We start from the raw sequence: 16,617 nt of genomic DNA on the forward strand, positions 1-16,617 counted from the left end.
CTGTGTAAGTCCAGCATGTTGTCAGCTAAGAAATCAGCAAAAATGAACTATCTCATTACTGGCCATATAGATGAGAAAGGAAAATAAACTCATGTTTACAATGTGGATGTGAAAGAACAGTTTCTAGGTTCAGCTTCAATATTTATGTTTATGAATAATTGATATGTTCATATTGTCTAACAGCTATCTAGATGGATAAAGCTATGTATGCATCTATACATACTTATGCGTTCATACGCATCAGTATAAAACATTGATATTAGGTTTTTTCTAGACCAAATTCTAAAAAATGAGTTAAACAGTGAATCTCATAATTGTAGTAGGTCCCACCGAGATTTGAACTCAGATCGCTGGATTCAGAGTCCAGAGTGCTAACCATTACACCATGGAACCCTCTCACACAAGCGTGCCTTTTCCATTGAGACAAAAGAGAGCGCATCAGTGATGTCCTTCGCTTATATTGATAAAAAGATATCTCATTTGAATGGTCATAGTGGATAGAGATTTAATGTGATTTGATTCTTTTCAGCTATATTCCCTATAAAAGTGTTAAATATTCAAATGTTTATCTGAATATAAAAGTTATATCACAATGTTCATCTTTGCCTGTAGCATAATAAAACAGTCTACATTTCCAGACTACTGAAGCAATGTCTCTGTCTCCTGCATGGGTGGCTCGATAGAGCAATGGTTGGCAATTTGGACTTTGCATCCAATGATCCGATTTGAAACCTTGGAGGGACTTTTTTTATTACTCTTGAGCTTTTCCATTTCTTCATCTTTGTTCATTGATAGCTCAAATCCAACACCAGTAGGTTGAAAGAGTCAATTATTGAATGCTTTCAAAATGTCCATCAGCTTGAACAAGTTACATCAATACAAACTTTACAATACTTTGACATCAAATTTCTTCACAAAGTAGTTAGCCATTATAAAATCATATCCTGATTTTCTCAAACGCATTTCAGACGGGTGATTCACAGCATCACTTTTTTAAGCTTTCCCGCTATTGATAAGGCGAAAATAGCACATTTTGAATGAGAAGTTTTCTTCAATCAAACATAGAGGAACCCAAATGATGATCTCATTCAGCTAGTAAAAATGTTGTTTTATATTAGTATGGAAATCGTGAAAAGAAAATGTTTTTCATGCTGATTTACAACAGTTGATCTCCAATCGTAAAATATAAGCTTTTGGTCGGAGGCATGACAGGTACTGATCAAATTCTCATTTTTGAACTTCATTCACAAATCATATGATATGCTTTGTATACATCAACTGTATTGTTGGATCAATAATGAGTAAAAAGTGACTATCTCAATTTCAGGACATATAAAAGAGAAAGAAGTAGAAACTCATGTTTCAAATGCTGAGAGGCAACAACTGTTCATGATTTTCACCTCCACTAATTATATTTATTTTTATAATCTATATGTTTATATGTTCCTATAAATATACAGAGACATATAGCTATATATACAGAGATACATATGTACAGGTTGATTTTTACATGTTTATAAGTAAATGTGATGTTGTTCCAAATAAAACTTCTAAGAACTGAATGGAAAAGAAAATTGTAATGTTCAGATAAGTCCCACTGAAATTTGTACTCAGATCCCTGTTTTCAGAGTCCAGAGTGCTAACCACAACACCATCCACCCTCCCGTACCAGGGTGAGCTTTCCATTTTGACAGAAGAGATTTGCCTCAGGGGGCAACTTATCTTTCATTGAAAAATATTATCTCACATAAAAACCACTGTTCAACAGAGTTATAACGTTATTTGAGTCTTTTGGGCAACATCCTTCCCCAACATAGTTCAATATGCAAAAGTTTACCAGAATAGGAAAGCAATCCAATTCAGTTTCTCTTTGACAGTAGAATATTAAAAACTTTGACATTTCCACATTGCTGCAGCAGTTTGCACTCCTTTCACATGGGAGGTTCCATGGTGTAATGGTTAGCACTTTGGACTTTGAATCCAATGATCCGAGTTCAAATCTCGGTGGGACCATTTTATGACTCTTGACCAAATCATTTTCTTTCAAGTGTATTCATTAATATCACATATCTAATACCGGTAGGGTGAAAAATTAATTTATTGATTATACTCTAAAAGTTTACTAGATGTGAGCAAATAATAGAATTTTTACAATACCTGGAAACTAAATGGCTCAAAATAATGAGAGATTTTACAAACTCACTCTGGTTTCTCAAACTCATCACAGGGGCTTGATGCACGACATTACTTTTTAAAATCTTACTGTTATTGATAAGGGGAACAAGGAACTTTTTAATTGCAAAGCATTCATTAAAACAAAACTTGAGGAGTCAAACTTTGTATTACGGGGACCGAAGATGTGCAGTTTGAATAATAATCTTGAAATTCAGACGTACAAAGATTTTACACACTGATTTTCAACAGTAAATCCACAACCAATAAAGTTGAATCTTTTGAAAGACATGTCAAAGGTGTGAATCTGAAATTCAATTTCAAAGAAATTCACAATGAAATGCACTGTGTAAGTCCAGCATGTTGTCAGCTAAGAAATCAGCAAAAATGAACTATCTCATTACTGGCCATATAGATGAGAAAGGAAAATAAACTCATGTTTACAATGTGGATGTGAAAGAACAGTTTCTAGGTTCAGCTTCAATATTTATGTTTATGAATAATTGATATGTTCATATTGTCTAACAGCTATCTAGATGGATAAAGCTATGTATGCATCTATACATACTTATGCGTTCATACGCATCAGTATAAAACATTGATATTAGGTTTTTTCTAGACCAAATTCTAAAAAATGAGTTAAACAGTGAATCTCATAATTGTAGTAGGTCCCACCGAGATTTGAACTCAGATCGCTGGATTCAGAGTCCAGAGTGCTAACCATTACACCATGGAACCCTCTCACACAAGCGTGCCTTTTCCATTGAGACAAAAGAGAGCGCATCAGTGATGTCCTTCTCTTATATTGATAAAAAGATATCTCATTTGAATGGTCATAGTGGATAGAGATTTAATGTGATTTGATTCTTTTCAGCTATATTCCCTATAAAAGTGTTAAATATTCAAATGTTTATCTGAATATAAAAGTTATATCACAATGTTCATCTTTGCCTGTAGCATAATAAAACAGTCTACATTTCCAGACTACTGAAGCAATGTCTCTGTCTCCTGCATGGGTGGCTCGATAGAGCAATGGTTGGCAATTTGGACTTTGCATCCAATGATCCGATTTGAAACCTTGGAGGGACTTTTTTTATTACTCTTGAGCTTTTCCATTTCTTCATCTTTGTTCATTGATAGCTCAAATCCAACACCAGTAGGTTGAAAGAGTCAATTATTGAATGCTTTCAAAATGTCCATCAGCTTGAACAAGTTACATCAATACAAACTTTACAATACTTTGACATCAAATTTCTTCACAAAGTAGTTAGCCATTATAAAATCATATCCTGATTTTCTCAAACGCATTTCAGACGGGTGATTCACAGCATCACTTTTTTAAGCTTTCCCGCTATTGATAAGGCGAAAATAGCACATTTTGAATGAGAAGTTTTCTTCAATCAAACATAGAGGAACCCAAATGATGATCTCATTCAGCTAGTAAAAATGTTGTTTTATATTAGTATGGAAATCGTGAAAAGAAAATGTTTTTCATGCTGATTTACAACAGTTGATCTCCAATCGTAAAATATAAGCTTTTGGTCGGAGGCATGACAGGTACTGATCAAATTCTCATTTTTGAACTTCATTCACAAATCATATGATATGCTTTGTATACATCAACTGTATTGTTGGATCAATAATGAGTAAAAAGTGACTATCTCAATTTCAGGACATATAAAAGAGAAAGAAGTAGAAACTCATGTTTCAAATGCTGAGAGGCAACAACTGTTCATGATTTTCACCTCCACTAATTATATTTATTTTTATAATCTATATGTTTATATGTTCCTATAAATATACAGAGACATATAGCTATATATACAGAGATACATATGTACAGGTTGATTTTTACATGTTTATAAGTAAATGTGATGTTGTTCCAAATAAAACTTCTAAGAACTGAATGGAAAAGAAAATTGTAATGTTCAGATAAGTCCCACTGAAATTTGTACTCAGATCCCTGTTTTCAGAGTCCAGAGTGCTAACCACAACACCATCCACCCTCCCGTACCAGGGTGAGCTTTCCATTTTGACAGAAGAGATTTGCCTCAGGGGGCAACTTATCTTTCATTGAAAAATATTATCTCACATAAAAACCACTGTTCAACAGAGTTATAACGTTATTTGAGTCTTTTGGGCAACATCCTTCCCCAACATAGTTCAATATGCAAAAGTTTACCAGAATAGGAAAGCAATCCAATTCAGTTTCTCTTTGACAGTAGAATATTAAAAACTTTGACATTTCCACATTGCTGCAGCAGTTTGCACTCCTTTCACATGGGAGGTTCCATGGTGTAATGGTTAGCACTTTGGACTTTGAATCCAATGATCCGAGTTCAAATCTCGGTGGGACCATTTTATGACTCTTGACCAAATCATTTTCTTTCAAGTGTATTCATTAATATCACATATCTAATACCGGTAGGGTGAAAAATTAATTTATTGATTATACTCTAAAAGTTTACTAGATGTGAGCAAATAATAGAATTTTTACAATACCTGGAAACTAAATGGCTCAAAATAATGAGAGATTTTACAAACTCACTCTGGTTTCTCAAACTCATCACAGGGGCTTGATGCACGACATTACTTTTTAAAATCTTACGGTTATTGATAAGGGGAACAAGGAACTTTTTAATTGCAAAGCATTCATTAAAACAAAACTTGAGGAGTCAAACTTTGTATAACGGGGACCGAAGATGTGCAGTTTGAATAATAATCTTGAAATTCAGACGTACAAAGATTTTACACACTGATTTTCAACAGTAAATCCACAACCAATAAAGTTGAATCTTTTGAAAGACATGTCAAAGGTGTGAATCTGAAATTCACTTTCAAAGAAATTCACAATGAAATGCACTGTGTAAGTCCAGCATGTTGTCAGCTAAGAAATCAGCAAAAATGAACTATCTCATTACTGGCCATATAGATGAGAAAGGAAAATAAACTCATGTTTACAATGTGGATGTGAAAGAACAGTTTCTAGGTTCAGCTTCAATATTTATGTTTATGAATAATTGATATGTTCATATTGTCTAACAGCTATCTAGATGGATAAAGCTATGTATGCATCTATACATACTTATGCGTTCATACGCATCAGTATAAAACATTGATATTAGGTTTTTTCTAGACCAAATTCTAAAAAATGAGTTAAACAGTGAATCTCATAATTGTAGTAGGTCCCACCAAGATTTGAACTCGGATCGCTGGATTCAGAGTCCAGAGTGCTAACCATTACACCATGGAACCCTCTCACACAAGAGTGCCTTTTCCATTGAGACAAAAGAGAGCGCATCAGTGATGTCCTTCTCTTATATTGATAAAAAGATATCTCATTTGAATGGTCATAGTGGATAGAGATTTAATGTGATTTGATTCTTTTCAGCTATATTCCCTATAAAAGTGTTAAATATTCAAATGTTTATCTGAATATAAAAGTTATATCACAATGTTCATCTTTGCCTGTAGCATAATAAAACAGTCTACATTTCCAGACTACTGAAGCAATGTCTCTGTCTCCTGCATGGGTGGCTCGATAGAGCAATGGTTGGCAATTTGGACTTTGCATCCAATGATCCGATTTGAAACCTTGGAGGGACTTTTTTTATTACTCTTGAGCTTTTCCATTTCTTCATCTTTGTTCATTGATAGCTCAAATCCAACACCAGTAGGTTGAAAGAGTCAATTATTGAATGCTTTCAAAATGTCCATCAGCTTGAACAAGTTACATCAATACAAACTTTACAATACTTTGACATCAAATTTCTTCACAAAGTAGTTAGCCATTATAAAATCATATCCTGATTTTCTCAAACGCATTTCAGACGGGTGATTCACAGCATCACTTTTTTAAGCTTTCCCGCTATTGATAAGGCGAAAATAGCACATTTTGAATGAGAAGTTTTCTTCAATCAAACATAGAGGAACCCAAATGATGATCTCATTCAGCTAGTAAAAATGTTGTTTTATATTAGTATGGAAATCGTGAAAAGAAAATGTTTTTCATGCTGATTTACAACAGTTGATCTCCAATCGTAAAATATAAGCTTTTGGTCGGAGGCATGACAGGTACTGATCAAATTCTCATTTTTGAACTTCATTCACAAATCATATGATATGCTTTGTATACATCAACTGTATTGTTGGATCAATAATGAGTAAAAAGTGACTATCTCAATTTCAGGACATATAAAAGAGAAAGAAGTAGAAACTCATGTTTCAAATGCTGAGAGGCAACAACTGTTCATGATTTTCACCTCCACTAATTATATTTATTTTTATAATCTATATGTTTATATGTTCCTATAAATATACAGAGACATATAGCTATATATACAGAGATACATATGTACAGGTTGATTTTTACATGTTTATAAGTAAATGTGATGTTGTTCCAAATAAAACTTCTAAGAACTGAATGGAAAAGAAAATTGTAATGTTCAGATAAGTCCCACTGAAATTTGTACTCAGATCCCTGTTTTCAGAGTCCAGAGTGCTAACCACGACACCATCCACCCTCCCGTACCAGGGTGAGCTTTCCATTTTGACAGAAGAGATTTGCCTCAGGGGGCAACTTATCTTTCATTGAAAAATATTATCTCACATACCAACCACTGTTCAACAGAGTTATAACGTTATTTGAGTCTTTTGGGCAACATCCTTCCCCAACATAGTTCAATATGCAAAAGTTTACCAGAATAGGAAAGCAATCCAATTCAGTTTCTCTTTGACAGTAGAATATTAAAAACTTTGACATTTCCACATTGCTGCAGCAGTTTGCACTCCTTTCACATGGGAGGTTCCATGGTGTAATGGTTAGCACTTTGGACTTTGAATCCAATGATCCGAGTTCAAATCTCGGTGGGACCATTTTATGACTCTTGACCAAATCATTTTCTTTCAAGTGTATTCATTAATATCACATATCTAATACCGGTAGGGTGAAAAATTAATTTATTGATTATACTCTAAAAGTTTACTAGATGTGAGCAAATAATAGAATTTTTACAATACCTGGAAACTAAATGGCTCAAAATAATGAGAGATTTTACAAACTCACTCTGGTTTCTCAAACTCATCACAGGGGCTTGATGCACGACATTACTTTTTAAAATCTTACTGTTATTAATAAGGGGAACAAGGAACTTTTTAATTGCAAAGCATTCATTAAAACAAAACTTGAGGAGTCAAACTTTGTATTACGGGGACCGAAGATGTGCAGTTTGAATAATAATCTTGAAATTCAGACGTACAAAGATTTTACACACTGATTTTCAACAGTAAATCCACAACCAATAAAGTTGAATCTTTTGAAAGACATGTCAAAGGTGTGAATCTGAAATTCACTTTCAAAGAAATTCACAATGAAATGCACTGTGTAAGTCCAGCATGTTGTCAGCTAAGAAATCAGCAAAAATGAACTATCTCATTACTGGCCATATAGATGAGAAAGGAAAATAAACTCATGTTTACAATGTGGATGTGAAAGAACAGTTTCTAGGTTCAGCTTCAATATTTATGTTTATGAATAATTGATATGTTCATATTGTCTAACAGCTATCTAGATGGATAAAGCTATGTATGCATCTATACATACTTATGCGTTCATACGCATCAGTATAAAACATTGATATTAGGTTTTTTCTAGACCAAATTCTAAAAAATGAGTTAAACAGTGAATCTCATAATTGTAGTAGGTCCCACCGAGATTTGAACTCAGATCGCTGGATTCAGAGTCCAGAGTGCTAACCATTACACCATGGAACCCTCTCACACAAGCGTGCCTTTTCCATTGAGACAAAAGAGAGCGCATCAGTGATGTCCTTCTCTTATATTGATAAAAAGATATCTCATTTGAATGGTCATAGTGGATAGAGATTTAATGTGATTTGATTCTTTTCAGCTATATTCCCTATAAAAGTGTTAAATATTCAAATGTTTATCTGAATATAAAAGTTATATCACAATGTTCATCTTTGCCTGTAGCATAATAAAACAGTCTACATTTCCAGACTACTGAAGCAATGTCTCTGTCTCCTGCATGGGTGGCTCGATAGAGCAATGGTTGGCAATTTGGACTTTGCATCCAATGATCCGATTTGAAACCTTGGAGGGACTTTTTTTATTACTCTTGAGCTTTTCCATTTCTTCATCTTTGTTCATTGATAGCTCAAATCCAACACCAGTAGGTTGAAAGAGTCAATTATTGAATGCTTTCAAAATGTCCATCAGCTTGAACAAGTTACATCAATACAAACTTTACAATACTTTGACATCAAATTTCTTCACAAAGTAGTTAGCCATTATAAAATCATATCCTGATTTTCTCAAACGCATTTCAGACGGGTGATTCACAGCATCACTTTTTTAAGCTTTCCCGCTATTGATAAGGCGAAAATAGCACATTTTGAATGAGAAGTTTTCTTCAATCAAACATAGAGGAACCCAAATGATGATCTCATTCAGCTAGTAAAAATGTTGTTTTATATTAGTATGGAAATCGTGAAAAGAAAATGTTTTCATGCTGATTTACAACAGTTGATCTCCAATCGTAAAATATAAGCTTTTGGTCGGAGGCATGACAGGTACTGATCAAATTCTCATTTTTGAACTTCATTCACAAATCATATGATATGCTTTGTATACATCAACTGTATTGTTGGATCAATAATGAGTAAAAAGTGACTATCTCAATTTCAGGACATATAAAAGAGAAAGAAGTAGAAACTCATGTTTCAAATGCTGAGAGGCAACAACTGTTCATGATTTTCACCTCCACTAATTATATTTATTTTTATAATCTATATGTTTATATGTTCCTATAAATATACAGAGACATATAGCTATATATACAGAGATACATATGTACAGGTTGATTTTTACATGTTTATAAGTAAATGTGATGTTGTTCCAAATAAAACTTCTAAGAACTGAATGGAAAAGAAAATTGTAATGTTCAGATAAGTCCCACTGAAATTTGTACTCAGATCCCTGTTTTCAGAGTCCAGAGTGCTAACCACAACACCATCCACCCTCCCGTACCAGGGTGAGCTTTCCATTTTGACAGAAGAGATTTGCCTCAGGGGGCAACTTATCTTTCATTGAAAAATATTATCTCACATAAAAACCACTGTTCAACAGAGTTATAACGTTATTTGAGTCTTTTGGGCAACATCCTTCCCCAACATAGTTCAATATGCAAAAGTTTACCAGAATAGGAAAGCAATCCAATTCAGTTTCTCTTTGACAGTAGAATATTAAAAACTTTGACATTTCCACATTGCTGCAGCAGTTTGCACTCCTTTCACATGGGAGGTTCCATGGTGTAATGGTTAGCACTTTGGACTTTGAATCCAATGATCCGAGTTCAAATCTCGGTGGGACCATTTTATGACTCTTGACCAAATCATTTTCTTTCAAGTGTATTCATTAATATCACATATCTAATACCGGTAGGGTGAAAAATTAATTTATTGATTATACTCTAAAAGTTTACTAGATGTGAGCAAATAATAGAATTTTTACAATACCTGGAAACTAAATGGCTCAAAATAATGAGAGATTTTACAAACTCACTCTGGTTTCTCAAACTCATCACAGGGGCCTGATGCACGACATTACTTTTTAAAATCTTACTGTTATTGATAAGGGGAACAAGGAACTTTTTAATTGCAAAGCATTCATTAAAACAAAACTTGAGGAGTCAAACTTTGTATTACGGGGACCGAAGATGTGCAGTTTGAATAATAATCTTGAAATTCAGACGTACAAAGATTTTACACACTGATTTTCAACAGTAAATCCACAACCAATAAAGTTGAATCTTTTGAAAGACATGTCAAAGGTGTGAATCTGAAATTCACTTTCAAAGAAATTCACAATGAAATGCACTGTGTAAGTCCAGCATGTTGTCAGCTAAGAAATCAGCAAAAATGAACTATCTCATTACTGGCCATATAGATGAGAAAGGAAAATAAACTCATGTTTACAATGTGGATGTGAAAGAACAGTTTCTAGGTTCAGCTTCAATATTTATGTTTATGAATAATTGATATGTTCATATTGTCTAACAGCTATCTAGATGGATAAAGCTATGTATGCATCTATACATACTTATGCGTTCATACGCATCAGTATAAAACATTGATATTAGGTTTTTTCTAGACCAAATTCTAAAAAATGAGTTAAACAGTGAATCTCATAATTGTAGTAGGTCCCACCGAGATTTGAACTCAGATCGCTGGATTCAGAGTCCAGAGTGCTAACCATTACACCATGGAACCCTCTCACACAAGCGTGCCTTTTCCATTGAGACAAAAGAGAGCGCATCAGTGATGTCCTTCTCTTATATTGATAAAAAGATATCTCATTTGAATGGTCATAGTGGATAGAGATTTAATGTGATTTGATTCTTTTCAGCTATATTCCCTATAAAAGTGTTAAATATTCAAATGTTTATCTGAATATAAAAGTTATATCACAATGTTCATCTTTGCCTGTAGCATAATAAAACAGTCTACATTTCCAGACTACTGAAGCAATGTCTCTGTCTCCTGCATGGGTGGCTCGATAGAGCAATGGTTGGCAATTTGGACTTTGCATCCAATGATCCGATTTGAAACCTTGGAGGGACTTTTTTTATTACTCTTGAGCTTTTCCATTTCTTCATCTTTGTTCATTGATAGCTCAAATCCAACACCAGTAGGTTGAAAGAGTCAATTATTGAATGCTTTCAAAATGTCCATCAGCTTGAACAAGTTACATCAATACAAACTTTACAATACTTTGACATCAAATTTCTTCACAAAGTAGTTAGCCATTATAAAATCATATCCTGATTTTCTCAAACGCATTTCAGACGGGTGATTCACAGCATCACTTTTTTAAGCTTTCCCGCTATTGATAAGGCGAAAATAGCACATTTTGAATGAGAAGTTTTCTTCAATCAAACATAGAGGAACCCAAATGATGATCTCATTGAGCTAGTAAAAATGTTGTTTTATATTAGTATGGAAATCGTGAAAAGAAAATGTTTTTCATGCTGATTTACAACAGTTGATCTCCAATCGTAAAATATAAGCTTTTGGTCGGAGGCATGACAGGTACTGATCAAATTCTCATTTTTGAACTTCATTCACAAATCATATGATATGCTTTGTATACATCAACTGTATTGTTGGATCAATAATGAGTAAAAAGTGACTATCTCAATTTCAGGACATATAAAAGAGAAAGAAGTAGAAACTCATGTTTCAAATGCTGAGAGGCAACAACTGTTCATGATTTTCACCTCCACTAATTATATTTATTTTTATAATCTATATGTTTATATGTTCCTATAAATATACAGAGACATATAGCTATATATACAGAGATACATATGTACAGGTTGATTTTTACATGTTTATAAGTAAATGTGATGTTGTTCCAAATAAAACTTCTAAGAACTGAATGGAAAAGAAAATTGTAATGTTCAGATAAGTCCCACTGAAATTTGTACTCAGATCCCTGTTTTCAGAGTCCAGAGTGCTAACCACAACACCATCCACCCTCCCGTACCAGGGTGAGCTTTCCATTTTGACAGAAGAGATTTGCCTCAGGGGGCAACTTATCTTTCATTGAAAAATATTATCTCACATAAAAACCACTGTTCAACAGAGTTATAACGTTATTTGAGTCTTTTGGGCAACATCCTTCCCCAACATAGTTCAATATGCAAAAGTTTACCAGAATAGGAAAGCAATCCAATTCAGTTTCTCTTTGACAGTAGAATATTAAAAACTTTGACATTTCCACATTGCTGCAGCAGTTTGCACTCCTTTCACATGGGAGGTTCCATGGTGTAATGGTTAGCACTTTGGACTTTGAATCCAATGATCCGAGTTCAAATCTCGGTGGGACCATTTTATGACTCTTGACCAAATCATTTTCTTTCAAGTGTATTCATTAATATCACATATCTAATACCGGTAGGGTGAAAAATTAATTTATTGATTATACTCTAAAAGTTTACTAGATGTGAGCAAATAATAGAATTTTTACAATACCTGGAAACTAAATGGCTCAAAATAATGAGAGATTTTACAAACTCACTCTGGTTTCTCAAACTCATCACAGGGGCTTGATGCACGACATTACTTTTTAAAATCTTACTGTTATTGATAAGGGGAACAAGGAACTTTTTAATTGCAAAGCATTCATTAAAACAAAACTTGAGGAGTCAAACTTTGTATTACGGGGACCGAAGATGTGCAGTTTGAATAATAATCTTGAAATTCAGACGTACAAAGATTTTACACACTGATTTTCAACAGTAAATCCACAACCAATAAAGTTGAATCTTTTGAAAGACATGTCAAAGGTGTGAATCTGAAATTCAATTTCAAAGAAATTCACAATGAAATGCACTGTGTAAGTCCAGCATGTTGTCAGCTAAGAAATCAGCAAAAATGAACTATCTCATTACTGGCCATATAGATGAGAAAGGAAAATAAACTCATGTTTACAATGTGGATGTGAAAGAACAGTTTCTAGGTTCAGCTTCAATATTTATGTTTATGAATAATTGATATGTTCATATTGTCTAACAGCTATCTAGACGGATAAAGCTATGTATGCATCTATACATACTTATGCGTTCATACGCATCAGTATAAAACATTGATATTAGGTTTTTTCTAGACCAAATTCTAAAAAATGAGTTAAACAGTGAATCTCATAATTGTAGTAGGTCCCACCGAGATTTGAAATCGGATCGCTGGATTCAGAGTCCAGAGTGCTAACCATTACACCATGGAACCCTCTCACACAAGAGTGCCTTTTCCATTGAGACAAAAGAGAGCGCATCAGTGATGTCCTTCTCTTATATTGATAAAAAGATATCTCATTCTCATTTGAATGGTCATAGTGGATAGAGATTTAATGTGATTTGATTCTTTTCAGCTATATTCCCTATAAAAGTGTTAAATATTCAAATGTTTATCTGAATATAAAAGTTATATCACAATGTTCATCTTTGCCTGTAGCATAATAAAACAGTCTACATTTCCAGACTACTGAAGCAATGTCTCTGTCTCCTGCATGGGTGGCTCGATAGAGCAATGGTTGGCAATTTGGACTTTGCATCCAATGATCCGATTTGAAACCTTGGAGGGACTTTTTTTATTACTCTTGAGCTTTTCCATTTCTTCATCTTTGTTCATTGATAGCTCAAATCCAACACCAGTAGGTTGAAAGAGTCAATTATTGAATGCTTTCAAAATGTCCATCAGCTTGAACAAGTTACATCAATACAAACTTTACAATACTTTGACATCAAATTTCTTCACAAAGTAGTTAGCCATTATAAAATCATATCCTGATTTTCTCAAACGCATTTCAGACGGGTGATTCACAGCATCACTTTTTTAAGCTTTCCCGCTATTGATAAGGCGAAAATAGCACATTTTGAATGAGAAGTTTTCTTCAATCAAACATAGAGGAACCCAAATGATGATCTCATTCAGCTAGTAAAAATGTTGTTTTATATTAGTATGGAAATTCGTGAAAAGAAAATGTTTTTCATGCTGATTTACAACAGTTGATCTCCAATCGTAAAATATAAGCTTTTGGTCGGAGGCATGACAGGTACTGATCAAATTCTCATTTTTGAACTTCATTCACAAATCATATTATATGCTTTGTATACATCAACTGTATTGTTGGATCAATAATGAGTAAAAAGTGACTATCTCAATTTCAGGACATATAAAAGAGAAAGAAGTAGAAACTCATGTTTCAAATGCTGAGAGGCAACAACTGTTCATGATTTTCACCTCCACTAATTATATTTATTTTTATAATCTATATGTTTATATGTTCCTATAAATATACAGAGACATATAGCTATATATACAGAGATACATATGTACAGGTTGATTTTTACATGTTTATAAGTAAATGTGATGTTGTTCCAAATAAAACTTCTAAGAACTGAATGGAAAAGAAAATTGTAATGTTCAGATAAGTCCCACTGAAATTTGTACTCAGATCCCTGTTTTCAGAGTCCAGAGTGCTAACCACGACACCATCCACCCTCCCGTACCAGGGTGAGCTTTCCATTTTGACAGAAGAGATTTGCCTCAGGGGGCAACTTATCTTTCATTGAAAAATATTATCTCACATAAAAACCACTGTTCAACAGAGTTATAACGTTATTTGAGTCTTTTGGGCAACATCCTTCCCCAACATAGTTCAATATGCAAAAGTTTACCAGAATAGGAAAGCAATCCAATTCAGTTTCTCTTTGACAGTAGAATATTAAAAACTTTGACATTTCCACATTGCTGCAGCAGTTTGCACTCCTTTCACATGGGAGGTTCCATGGTGTAATGGTTAGCACTTTGGACTTTGAATCCAATGATCCGAGTTCAAATCTCGGTGGGACCATTTTATGACTCTTGACCAAATCATTTTCTTTCAAGTGTATTCATTAATATCACATATCTAATACCGGTAGGGTGAAAAATTAATTTATTGATTATACTCTAAAAGTTTACTAGATGTGAGCAAATAATAGAATTTTTACAATACCTGGAAACTAAATGGCTCAAAATAATGAGAGATTTTACAAACTCACTCTGGTTTCTCAAACTCATCACAGGGGCTTGATGCACGACATTACTTTTTAAAATCTTACTGTTATTGATAAGGGGAACAAGGAACTTTTTAATTGCAAAGCATTCATTAAAACAAAACTTGAGGAGTCAAACTTTGTATTACGGGGACCGAAGATGTGCAGTTTGAATAATAATCTTGAAATTCAGACGTACAAAGATTTTACACACTGATTTTCAACAGTAAATCCACAACCAATAAAGTTGAATCTTTTGAAAGACATGTCAAAGGTGTGAATCTGAAATTCAATTTCAAAGAAATTCACAATGAAATGCACTGTGTAAGTCCAGCATGTTGTCAGCTAAGAAATCAGCAAAAATGAACTATCTCATTACTGGCCATATAGATGAGAAAGGAAAATAAACTCATGTTTACAATGTGGATGTGAAAGAACAGTTTCTAGGTTCAGCTTCAATATTTATGTTTATGAATAATTGATATGTTCATATTGTCTAACAGCTATCTAGACGGATAAAGCTATGTATGCATCTATACATACTTATGCGTTCATACGCATCAGTATAAAACATTGATATTAGGTTTTTTCTAGACCAAATTCTAAAAAATGAGTTAAACAGTGAATCTCATAATTGTAGTAGGTCCCACCGAGATTTGAAATCGGATCGCTGGATTCAGAGTCCAGAGTGCTAACCATTACACCATGGAACCCTCTCACACAAGAGTGCCTTTTCCATTGAGACAAAAGAGAGCGCATCAGTGATGTCCTTCTCTTATATTGATAAAAAGATATCTCATTCTCATTTGAATGGTCATAGTGGATAGAGATTTAATGTGATTTGATTCTTTTCAGCTATATTCCCTATAAAAGTGTTAAATATTCAAATGTTTATCTGAATATAAAAGTTATATCACAATGTTCATCTTTGCCTGTAGCATAATAAAACAGTCTACATTTCCAGACTACTGAAGCAATGTCTCTGTCTCCTGCATGGGTGGCTCGATAGAGCAATGGTTGGCAATTTGGACTTTGCATCCAATGATCCGATTTGAAACCTTGGAGGGACTTTTTTTATTACTCTTGAGCTTTTCCATTTCTTCATCTTTGTTCATTGATAGCTCAAATCCAACACCAGTAGGTTGAAAGAGTCAATTATTGAATGCTTTCAAAATGTCCATCAGCTTGAACAAGTTACATCAATACAAACTTTACAATACTTTGACATCAAATTTCTTCACAAAGTAGTTAGCCATTATAAAATCATATCCTGATTTTCTCAAACGCATTTCAGACGGGTGATTCACAGCATCACTTTTTTAAGCTTTCCCGCTATTGATAAGGCGAAAATAGCACATTTTGAATGAGAAGTTTTCTTCAATCAAACATAGAGGAACCCAAATGATGATCTCATTCAGCTAGTAAAAATGTTGTTTTATATTAGTATGGAAATTCGTGAAAAGAAAATGTTTTTCATGCTGATTTACAACAGTTGATCTCCAATCGTAAAATATAAGCTTTTGGTCGGAGGCATGACAGGTACTGATCAAATTCTCATTTTTGAACTTCATTCACAAATCATATTATATGCTTTGTATACATCAACTGTATTGTTGGATCAATAATGAGTAAAAAGTGACTATCTCAATTTCAGGACATATAAAAGAGAAAGAAGTAGAAACTCATCTTTCAAATGCTGAGAGGCAACAACTGTTCATGATTTTCACCTCCACTAATTATATTTATTTTTATAATCTATATGTTTATATGTTCCTATAAATATACAGAGACATATAGCTATATATACAGAGATACATATGTACAGGTTG

The 16,617-nt window shown here is 33.6% G+C and overlaps 10 non-coding genes across 10 annotated transcripts; 6 read left to right on the forward strand and 4 right to left on the reverse strand.

Annotated features, from left to right (window-relative positions):
- Positions 1-321: 321 nt before the first annotated feature.
- Positions 322-393, reverse strand: TRNAQ-CUG (transfer RNA glutamine (anticodon CUG)). The gene has a single exon. It is a non-coding gene; the product is annotated as a tRNA-Gln (tRNA).
- A 1,548-nt stretch (positions 394-1,941) lies between these two features.
- TRNAQ-UUG (transfer RNA glutamine (anticodon UUG)) lies at positions 1,942-2,013 on the forward strand. Its single transcript has one exon. It is a non-coding gene; the product is annotated as a tRNA-Gln (tRNA).
- Positions 2,014-2,838: 825 nt separating this feature from the next.
- Positions 2,839-2,910, reverse strand: TRNAQ-CUG (transfer RNA glutamine (anticodon CUG)). Its single transcript has one exon. It is a non-coding gene; the product is annotated as a tRNA-Gln (tRNA).
- A 1,548-nt stretch (positions 2,911-4,458) lies between these two features.
- TRNAQ-UUG (transfer RNA glutamine (anticodon UUG)) lies at positions 4,459-4,530 on the forward strand. The gene has a single exon. It is a non-coding gene; the product is annotated as a tRNA-Gln (tRNA).
- A 2,445-nt stretch (positions 4,531-6,975) lies between these two features.
- TRNAQ-UUG (transfer RNA glutamine (anticodon UUG)) lies at positions 6,976-7,047 on the forward strand. Its single transcript has one exon. It is a non-coding gene; the product is annotated as a tRNA-Gln (tRNA).
- Positions 7,048-7,872: 825 nt separating this feature from the next.
- TRNAQ-CUG (transfer RNA glutamine (anticodon CUG)) lies at positions 7,873-7,944 on the reverse strand. Its single transcript has one exon. It is a non-coding gene; the product is annotated as a tRNA-Gln (tRNA).
- Positions 7,945-9,491: 1,547 nt separating this feature from the next.
- TRNAQ-UUG (transfer RNA glutamine (anticodon UUG)) lies at positions 9,492-9,563 on the forward strand. The gene has a single exon. It is a non-coding gene; the product is annotated as a tRNA-Gln (tRNA).
- An 825-nt stretch (positions 9,564-10,388) lies between these two features.
- On the reverse strand, positions 10,389-10,460 carry TRNAQ-CUG (transfer RNA glutamine (anticodon CUG)). The gene has a single exon. It is a non-coding gene; the product is annotated as a tRNA-Gln (tRNA).
- Positions 10,461-12,008: 1,548 nt separating this feature from the next.
- TRNAQ-UUG (transfer RNA glutamine (anticodon UUG)) lies at positions 12,009-12,080 on the forward strand. Its single transcript has one exon. It is a non-coding gene; the product is annotated as a tRNA-Gln (tRNA).
- Positions 12,081-14,532: 2,452 nt separating this feature from the next.
- Positions 14,533-14,604, forward strand: TRNAQ-UUG (transfer RNA glutamine (anticodon UUG)). Its single transcript has one exon. It is a non-coding gene; the product is annotated as a tRNA-Gln (tRNA).
- The last annotated feature ends 2,013 nt before the right edge of the window (positions 14,605-16,617 follow it).

This window comes from Triturus cristatus, chromosome 5_2 (assembly GCF_964204655.1).
Source record: "Triturus cristatus chromosome 5_2, aTriCri1.1, whole genome shotgun sequence".
NCBI lineage: Eukaryota > Metazoa > Chordata > Amphibia > Caudata > Salamandridae > Triturus > Triturus cristatus.